At 47.8% G+C, this 10,502-nt stretch overlaps 1 protein-coding gene across 4 annotated transcripts in view; it reads left to right on the forward strand.

The window, feature by feature from the left end:
* APLN (apelin) overlaps positions 1 to 10,502 on the forward strand; it is a 51,220-nt gene that overhangs the window by 12,265 nt on the left and 28,453 nt on the right. The window contains exons 3-4 of one of the 4 annotated variants that reach the window (XR_004647136.1): positions 1,295 to 1,422; positions 3,822 to 3,839. The gene's annotated coding sequence lies outside the window, so the exon portion shown is untranslated. Of the gene's footprint in view, positions 1 to 1,259; positions 1,894 to 3,821; positions 3,840 to 10,502 lie in introns of those variants that run through there. The other 3 variants (XR_004647137.1, XM_034781734.1, XM_034781733.1) reach the window with 3 other exon arrangements.

A 10,502-nucleotide genomic window follows, 5' to 3' on the forward strand; every position in this document is an offset into this window, starting at 1 on the left:
CCCCTCCCCGACACTCTGACCCAAGCACCCTCTGCACAGGCACTGCCACCCACGGTGTAGACAGTAGGGCTGGGGGAGCCATTGAGGGTGACTGACAACAACCAGGGCTGGGCTGGGAGGACTTACAGGTTTCCTGGGACAGCTACCTAAAAAAGGGAAACTCCTGGGAAAATGGGGACAGGTGGCAGCCCCGGCGAGCGCCAGAAACAGGAACCACTCAGGGCAGCAGGGACAGGTGGCAGCTGAGCTCGCTGGCGGGGGCAGTTGGTTCAAGCCCTGCTGTCCTTGCCTGCCTGCCTCAGCCATGCTGCATTCCCCCTTTGAAGTCAGGGCAGTTCAGTGAATCAACCCTCTGCCACCTAGTAGTGGATTTACCATGTCGCCACTTGCACCATGGCACCGGGCCCACACTCTAGGGGGGCCCCACCCAGGCCAATTCTTCTCCGCCCCCCGCTCTCTCCTGCAGGGGGCAGAAGCTTGGTGCTGCTGGCAGTGCCACCCCTCCGTCCCATGCAGGCCCATACCTGCCTTGCCAGAGCTGAATTAGGAGGGCTGTAATGCTGGCTTAGATGTCAATGCAAACACTTGAACCCAGAGTGAGCTCTTTGAACCAGGCAGCTGGTCTAGTCATGCTCCTCCCACTTCTGCCTGTAGCATTTCATTTTAGAGAGACAAGTGGAGAAAGGTAATATATTTTATTGAACCAACTTCTGTTGGTGAGAGTGTAAGGACTGAGGACTTTTTCTTTAGTAAGTAGCAGCAGCCGCCACATATGGACAGCAGCAGCCATGAGCTAAGAAGCAGAAAGTCACACCCTCACATTCCATCTAAATTACATCAAAACAGTGTAACATCGGGCTGGTAAGAAGGCTCCCGTCCAACAGTACCCACCACCATCAGATAAAGAAACAGATCTTAAGATCTTTAAAGGAAACTTTGCTTGATAGCGTTCTGTCTGGCAAGAAATCACTTAGCAACCGTTGTGATTGTGAAATCTCTACTTCTATTGTTTTGCCTTTGTGGTCCCCACTTCCCTATTGTTTATCTGTAGGGTCTCTGTCTGATTCTTTCATTGTTTCTGTCTGTTGCATAACTCATTTTGCAAGATTTAAATCAACTAAGGTGGTGGGGTCTGACTGGGTAAAGAATTGTTTAGTAGTAGGCTAGGGTGGGTGAAAAATACTATTTTATAGGACTTCAGTTTTAAATGTTTGGTTAAGATATAGCTAAGCAGGACACAAGTTTCACTATATAAACAGGGTCCAAAGGGAAGTTCTTTGGAATCTAACTCCAGGACACAGCCCAAGATCAGAGCTGACAGACCTCAACACCCTGCCAACCATGTGGTGCAGAAGCTGGAGTCCCCAGATGACCTGACTCTGACTGGCCACCAGGAAAAGTTTGTCTGCCTTATTGGGACTGGTGAGCATTGTATGCTTAGCATGTGCATTCTGTTTTGGTAACTGTTAATAAATAGAGGATAAGGATTGTAATGAAGCAGTCTCTAGCGAGACACAACTCAGAGTATCAATTCAGGACAAATTGCTTACAGCAGGGTAGTTACAGCCCAAAGCTGGAGTTCCTAGGCACGCCGAATCAGCCAAGCAGAGAGGACTTTGGTTTTACCCCAATGGCTAACCAGAAGTCATATAAGCAAGTCTCTCAGATACTCCAGTTCCCTTGTATCACCACCACCACCACTCCTTATGGGGATGAATGGTTATGAAAACCAATATCCCAGTAAAAGAAAAAAGGTTCTCCTGACCCCAAAGAACCAAGCCCCAGACCAGGTCAATACACCAGTTAGATCTTACCCACAAATCACGCTGTTGCCAATCCTTTAGAATCTAAAATCTAAAGGTTTAGTCATAAAAAGAAAGAAATATAGATGAGAGTTAAAAAATTGGCTAAATGGAATCAATTACATACAGTAACGGTAAAGTTCTTGGTTCAGGCTTGTAGCAGTGATAGAATAAACTGCAGGCTCAAATTGAGTCTCTGGAGTACATCCACAGCTTGGATGGGGGTCATTCAGAGCTTCAGTTTCGAGCACGGTTCCTCCAGAAGTTAGAAGCAGAATTGAAGACAAAATGGAGCCTTTTATATCCTCTGCCATGTGGAAGGACCCTTTGTTCTTACTGTGGAAAATCACAGCAGCAAGGTGGAGTTTGGAGTCACATGGGCAAGTCACATGTCCATGCATGACTCAGTTCTTTACAGGTAGAGCAGCCATTGCTCCCATACTACCTTGAACGTTCCCAGGAAGACTCCTCATATGTGGATTGGAGTCTCCCAAGGTCCATTGTCAGTTAAGTGTTTCTTGATTGGGCACTTAATCTGAAGAGTCCCTTCTCAATAAACTGGCCAAATGCTTCACTGGTGCTACTGAGGCCTGGTCCCCACTAAGTCCCCACTTCGGACTAAGGTACGCAAATTCAGCTACGTTAATAACGTTAATAACGTAGCTGAATTCGAAGTACCTTAGTCCGAACTTACCGCGGGTCCAGACGCGGCAGGCAGGCTCCCCCGTCGATGCCGCGTACTCCTCTCGCCGAGCTGGAGTACCGGCGTCGACGGCGAGCACTTCCGGGATCGATCCCAGAACATCGATTGCCTGCCACCGGACCCTCCGGTAAGTGAAGACGTACCCTTAGAATCAAACACATTGAGATACAAGTACTTAGCCAATATTCATAACTTCAAATACAAAAATGATACATGCATACAGATAGCATAATCATTACCAGCAAATCATAACCTTTTCATAGACATCTTACTTGACCTTTGTACAAGATTTGGTGGCACTATAGGACATTGGTTGCAACAATGATCTACACGGTCACAGTTCGTGTCAATAATTTCACACCCCCAACACAAAACTGATGCAGGAAGGGATGACACAAACATCACTGACTGCATCCCAAGAGCCCCCCCCATCCTTGATTCTGTCTTACTACAGCTAGTATTGGGTTAGAAGCCGTATCAGTGTACAACAGAAATGATTTCTCAAAGTCACATTAAATAACATGATTGAATCTTTTTACAAACTCAAAGTAAAACTTGGTTAAAATAATAGTGGATTGGATCTGCTCTTGCAGCATGGCTCCTATATGCATAGGCACCGACTCCGGGGAAAAATTAGCGGGTGCTCTGCACCCACCAGCAGCCAAGCTCCACCCGCCCCCACCTTGCCTCTTTCTCCTCCCCCCGAGCGCACTGTGTCCTCCCCCTCCCGCCCAGCGTTTCCTGCCCACTGCCTAACAGCTGTTTGGTGGCATTTAGGACTTTTTGGGAGGGTGGAGGAGGAGTAGGGATGCGGCGTGCTCAGGGGAGGAGGCAGAGAAGAGGCATGGCAGGGGCAGGGACTTGGAGAAAGGGGGTGGAATGGGGGTAGGAAGGGGGCAAGGCTGGGGTGGAAAAGGCGGGGTGGGTGGAGACTTTGGGGAAGGGGTGGAATGGGGGTGGGGTGAGGGTGCAGGGACGGGAAGAGGCGGTGCAGGGGCAGGGTGAGTGGCAGGGTCGAGCACCCACCGGGCAGAGGGAAAGTCAGCGCCTTGGGGTATGTCTACACTACGGGATTAATCCAAATTTACAGAATTCGAATTTTGGAAACAGATTGTATGAAGTCGAATGTATGCGGCCACACTAAGCACATTAATTCGGCAGTGTGCGTCCATGTACCAGGGCTACTGTCAATTTCCGGAGCGTTGCACTGTGGGTAGTTATCCCATAGCTATCCCATAGTTCCCACAGTCTCCCCCGCCTATTGGAATTCTGGGTTGAGATCCCAGTGCCTGATGGGGCAAAAAACATTGTCGCAGGTGGTTCTGGGTACAGCCTCCCTCCTCCCTCCATGAAAGCAACGTCAGACAACCGTTTCACGCCTTTTTTCCTGGGTGAACACTGCAGACGCCATACTACAGCAAGCATGGAGCCCGCTCAGCTCAAGACAGCAGTCAGGAACATTGTAAACACCTCGCGCATTCTCGTGCAGTTTATGCTGAACCAGGACCAGAAAAACGAGGCGAGGAGGAGGCGGCGACAGCAGCGCAGCGACAAGAGTGATGAGGACATGGACATGGACACAGAATTCTCTCAAACCGCGGGCCCCGGTGCTTTGGAGATCATGTTGTTAATGGGGCAGATTCTATCCGTGGAACGCCGATTCTGGGCCCGGGAAACAAGCACAGACTGGTGGGACCGCATAGTGTTGCAGGTGTGGGACGATTCCCAGTGGCTGCAAAACTTTCGCATGCGTAAGTTTACTTTCATGGAACTTTGTGACTTGCTGTCCCCTGCCCTGAAGCGCCAGAATACCAAGATGAGAGCAGCCCTCACAGTTGAGAAGCGAGTGGGGATAGCCCTGTGGAAGCTTGCAATGCCAGACAGCTACCGGTCAGTCAGGAATCAATTTGGAGTGGGTAAATCTACTGTGGGGGCTGCTGTGATGCAAGTAGCCAAAGCAATCACTGAGCTGCTGCTACAAAAGGTAGTGACTTTGGGAAATGTGGATGGCTTTACTGCAATGGGATTCCCTAACTGTGGTGGGGCGATAGATGGAACCCATATCCCTATCTTGGCACCAGAGCACCAGGGTACCCAGTACATAAACCGCAAGGGGTACTTTTCAGTGGTGCTGGAAGCATTGGTGGATCACAAGGGACGTTTCACCAACATCAACGTGGGCTGGCCGAGAAGGGTTCATGATGCTCGCATCTTCAGGCACACCTACTCTGTTTAAACGGCTGCAGCAAGGGACTTACTTCCCGGACCAGAAAATAACCGTTGGGGATGTTGAAATGCCAATAGTTATCCTTGGGGACCCAGCCTACCCCTTAATGCCATGGCTCATGAAGCCATACACAGGCAGCCTGGACAGGAGTCAGGAGCTGTTCAACTACAGGCTGAGCAAGTGCAGAATGTGGTAGAATGTGCATTTGAACATTTAAAAGGTCACTGGCGATCGTTACTGACTCGGTCAGACCTCAGCCAAACCAATATCCCCATTGTTATTGCTTCTTGCTGTGTGCTCCACAATCTCTGTGAAAGTAAGGGGGAGACCTTTATGGTGGGGTGGGAGGCTGAGGCAAATCGCCTGGCTGCTGATTATGCTCAGCCAGACACCAGGGCAATTAGAAAAGCACACCAGGAAGTGCTGCGCATCAGAGAAGCTTTGGAAACCAGTTTCATGACTGGCCAGGCTACAGTGTGAAATTTCTGTTTGTTTCTCCTTGATGAAAACCCGCCCCCTTTATTGACTCATTCTCTGTAAGGAACCCACCCTCCCCCTTCGATCACAGCTTGCTTTCAAGGGAAATAAAGTCACTATTGTTTAAAAATAATTTATTCTTTATTAATTGATTATAAAAAGAGGGAGAGAACCTGGGTGGGGTTTGGGAGGAGGATCGGCGGGAAGGAAAAGGCCACTAAACAAAGGTTAAAAAAAAGACAGCCTTTTGCTTGGACTGTCCACTGGGGTGGAATGGGAAGGTGCACGGAGCCCTCCCCCCCCCTTGCGTTCTTACACGTCTGGGTCAGGAGGCTATGGAACATGGTGAGGGGGAAGGGGGGAGGGGGGTTATACAGGGGCTGTAGCGCCAGTCTGTGATCCTGCTGCCGTTCCTGAAGCTCCACCAGACGCCAGAGCGTGTCTGTTTGCTCACGCAGCAGCCCCAGCGTTGCATCCTGCCTCCTCTGATCTTCCTGCCGCCACCTCTCATCTCCTCTCCTCACGTTGGTCCCTCCTGTCCTCACATTCACTGGCATCTTTCCTGACTTTGAAACTGTGTCCTTCCACTCATTCAGGTGGTGGATTCCATGATTTCCGCGAACATCTTGTCTCGCGTCCTCTTTTTCCGACACCTTATCTGAGATAGCCTTCGGGACGGAGGAGGGAGGCTTGAAAAATTTGCAGCTGCTGGAGGGAGGGAAAAAAAAGGAGAGAAGTTTTTAAAAAGATTCGTTTTACAGAACAATGCTTATACTCTTTCACGGTGAACAACACTATTCACATTACATAGCACATGTGATTTCTGTGCAAGGTCTCATTTTGCCTCTTAATATTGAGTGCCTATGGCTTTGCTGCTAGAGATCACAGACACAGGTCCGGGCAACAGAATTCGGCTTGCATGCGGCCACGGTAAGCCATTGTCTTTCGGCTTCTGCGCCCTCCTTTCCCACATACCAAGCAAAGCCCGTTGAGTGCTGCAGTTTTCCTGTTAACCTTCAGCAGCAGAAAACAAACTAACCCCCACCCCCATCCAATTCTCTGGATGATCGCTTTACCCCTCCCCCCACCACGTGGCTGGTATCAGGGAAGATCCCTGCTAGCCAAACGCGAAAAGCTCAGGGCCAATTCCCTTCCCCCACCCCCCCTGCGCTTGGCTAACTTCAGGGAAGGATTTCTTTTCAGCCACAGGCAAACAGCCCAGTAGGAACGGCCACCTCTGTCCCCTTAATTAACTTCCCGTATTTCAACCAGGTTACCATGAGCGATATCACTCTCCTGAGGATTACACAGCGAGATAAAGAATGGATGTTGCTTGAATGCCAGCAAACCATACGCTGCCAGGCTTTGTCATGCAATGATACCAAATTACTTGTTACTAGCATGGCATGGTCAAGTGTCCTACCATGGAGGACGGAATAAGGCTGCACTGCCCAGAAACCTTGTGGAAAGGCTTTTGGAGTACCTCCAGGAGAGCTTCATGGAGATGTCCCTGGAGGATTTCTGCACCATCCCCAGACACGTTAACAGACTTTTCCAGTAGCTGTACTGGCCACGAATGTGTCCCAAGTCCTCAGGGCAAAGTAATCATTAAAAAACGCTTGCTTTTAAAACAAGTTTTATATTTTAAAAGGTAAACTTACCTGAAGTCCCTTCCGTGGGGTCATGGTCTTGGATACTGGCTTGGGAGGGTACTTCAGTCAGGCTGAGAAAAAGATCCTGGCTGTTGGGGAGAACAGAGTGGTGTGTGCTCTCCGGAAGCTCGTCGTCCTCCTCCTCCTCCTCCTCTTCCCCGTCCGCAGAATGCTCAGGTGTGGCTTATGAGATTCCCCCTGCCTCGGAATCCACGGTCAGAGGTGGGGTAGTGGTGGCGGCCCCCCCTAGAATTGCATGCAGCTTGGCGTAGAAGCGGCATGTCCGCGGCTCTGACCCGGAGCGACCGTTTGCCTCCTTTGTTTTTTGATAGGCTTATCAGAGCTTCTTGACTTTCACGCAGCACTGATCTGAGTCCCTATTGTGGACTCTCTCCATCATGCCCTTGGAGATTTTTTCAAAAGTTTTGGCATTTCATCTTTTCAAACGAAGTTCTGCTAGCACTGAATCCTCTCCCCGTATAGCGATCAGATCCAGTACCTCCTGTACGGTCCATGCTGGTGCTCTTTTTCGATTATTGGCCTGCATGGTTACCTGTGCTGATGAGCTCTCTGTGGTCACCTGTGCTCTCCACGCTGGGCAAACAGGAAATAAAATTCAAATGTTCGCGGGGCTTTTCCTGTCTACCTGGCCAGTGCATCCGAGTTCAGATTGCTGTCCAGAGCGGTCACAATGGTGCACTGTGGGATAGCTCCCGGAGGTCAATACCATCAAATTGCTGCCACACTAACCCTAATTCGAAATGACAATATCGATTTTGGCGCTACTCCACTCATCGGGGAGGAGTACAGAAATCGATTTTAAGAGCCCTTTATTTCAAAATAAATGGCTTAGTTGTGTGCAGGTTTAATTCGATTTAACGCTGCTAAATTCGAATTAAACTCATAGTGTAAACCAGGCCTATGCCTGTAAGTCTCATGTGATCTTGCCAAGAGCTAAAGAACTTAGCTACTTTATCCATACGAGCTCTGGCAAATGTTTGGAACCCAATTAAGTCACTGTAGATATTAATGTTGTTCATAGTATAGGAATCTTGGCATTTTGCCATGAAAACAATATGGTAGTGTGCCTCAGTTTCCCTTTGCATGCAGCACATCAGGTCTGGAATGTCTTTTCTCCTGTGAAAAGTTCCAAAACTTTACAGGCACTAACTGTGCAACATCAGCATTACAAGGCCTTTTAACATAAAGTGTGTTCTTATGTATCACTCCTAACATGTTCAAGGGATTTTCCAAAAGATTAGGCACATTGTACATTTTTACAGCTCTTGGTGATAGCAACACAATAGTTACAAAATTTACCATTAGTAATAACAATAAATTCATTGCAAGTGTCCATTTACAATCATTTTTGTCATGCCACACCTTTGGCTCAATACCATTGGGGTTTTGGCATTTTAGGGTTTCCTTGTGGCTTCCCTTTGCAAAATATTAAGTTCTCTTCTTCTTCCTTGACCTGTAGGATCAAACCCTGATTTTTTTTTTGCTTAACATAATCCACTGGCTGATTGGGTGTGCCCTCTTTGTTAACAGCTATTAGAAAGTCTTTCTTCTCCCTGTCAGCCAGGCAATTTGCATCCAAACAGACAGGAGCCGGTTTACCAGTTTTCATATCCTTAACTGTTACCAATTCCAAGGTTGGACTCTGTCTTAAAGAGATACCATCCATTTTTACTAGCAAGTTAGACTCAAAGTTCTGTGGTCCTTCCATTACCAACCTCTGCTTCCACATGGAATTAGATGTTAATTCCACTGAGAGACTACAAGTCATATCCAAAGTGTCTAGAGATGAGTATATCTGCCATCCCCTGCATTCTCGAGAGATTAACTACATAGCTGTTCTGCTCTGCAGACTCAGCTATCCAGTCTTCTCTCTGAACCTGAGACACAGACTGTTCACACACAGAATCTACATGAAGACATTTCTGTTCCAACAACATTGTTTTCCCAACAAACTGGTTAAGCACAACCACTTGGTTAAAGGGCTGTTTAACTTTCTTAACAATTTTCATTCCATCTTTTCAAGCAATCCACACTGGATCTTTCAAAGGGAAAGTCAGTGGATCCATTTACAACAGAAAATTTCTGGCTGTTAGGAACTGAAATTTTCTTGATCAAATCACTTCCACACCCTTCAGTTGCAGCAAACTGCTTGCAAAGACTACCCTGAAAATTTTTCTCTTCAGGAATCTTTCTAAGCACCAGTTCATCTTTACCTTGCTCCACAGAAGCATTGCTCTGCTGAGCCACTACCAACTCCTGAGTTTCACTTACATTCCGAATCATCTTTGGCTCATCAGGCGGATTCCTACGCAATCCCCTTTCAGGCAAACTGCTAGATTTCATAGTCAAAAGGTCAGAAGCATTCTCCTTCCCTTTGCCACACCCAAGCTCAGGAAGAATCTTTTCCTTCGTGCTACAAGTTTCCAAACTGTCAGTAGGTAACACAATCAAGTCACCTTTATGCTCTCCTTGACCCGGGCTAGGAAATTATCCTGATTGGACAGAGTTGCTACACCTTTATCAGGAACACATTAGCAACAGGCAAAATACAAGCACCAGAATTGTCTGGTCTCTGGGATTTTGCCATGACACTAACTGGTGCAACCAAGTTACAATGTCATTCTCCCTAGCAGACACAAACTTAGGACCATTCCCTTCCTGGGCTTTATTTGAATCCAGAACTAACTCTGAGACAACTGCACTACCCTCAACCATCACAGGCTGAAAGGCACCTTCTGTCTGCTTCAGACAAAGAACTGGAGACACATTCTCCTTTACCAGACACACAGCTTGGGATCTTCTTTCCCTTATCCCAGCACACAGGGCTGTTCTCAGACAACTGCTTGGAGACTGGGGTAGCTCCTCCCTCCATGGGCAAGTCAATACCCCTAACAGATACATGAACATTCCCTTCACTGTCACAATTCTCCACACAGATAACAGATAAGGTATAGGGACACTCATCTTCCACTATCCTTGCCTTCCCAAACAGCTGCCTAGACAAAGCCATCAGCTCACAAGGCTGTCTAGGCTCATCCAGACTTCCCTTGCCTTCCTCTCCCTTGTCCCAGCACCCAGGGCTGGTTACAGACAAATACTGGGAGAGTAGGGCAGCTTCCTTACCAGGCACATTGCCACTCCCAACAGATAAACTGCTGCTCTTCTCACTACACTGAAACAACAAGGAGTCCGGTGACATCTTAAAGACTAACACTAACTAAGATTTATTTGGACATAAGCTTTCGTGGATAAAACACCTCACTTCTTCAGATGCATGGAGTGAAAATTACAGATGCAGGCATTATATAGTGACACATGAAGAGAAGGGAGTTACCTCACAAATGTAGAATCATTTGTGAGGTAACTCCCTTCTCTTCATGTGTCACTATATAATGCCTGCATCTGTAATTTTCACTCCATGCATCTGAAGAAGTGAGGTGTTTTATCCACGAAAGCTTATGTCCAAATAAATCTTAGTTAGTGTTAGTCTTTAAGATGTCACCGGACTCCTTGTTGTTTCAGTGTAGTGAGAAGAGCAGCAGTTTATCTGTTGGGAGTGGCAATGTGCCTGGTAAGGAAGCTGCCCTACTCTCCCAGTATTTGTCTGTAACCAGCCCTGG

This window comes from Trachemys scripta, chromosome 9, assembly GCF_013100865.1.
Source record: "Trachemys scripta elegans isolate TJP31775 chromosome 9, CAS_Tse_1.0, whole genome shotgun sequence".
In the NCBI taxonomy this organism is placed as follows: domain Eukaryota; kingdom Metazoa; phylum Chordata; order Testudines; family Emydidae; genus Trachemys; species Trachemys scripta.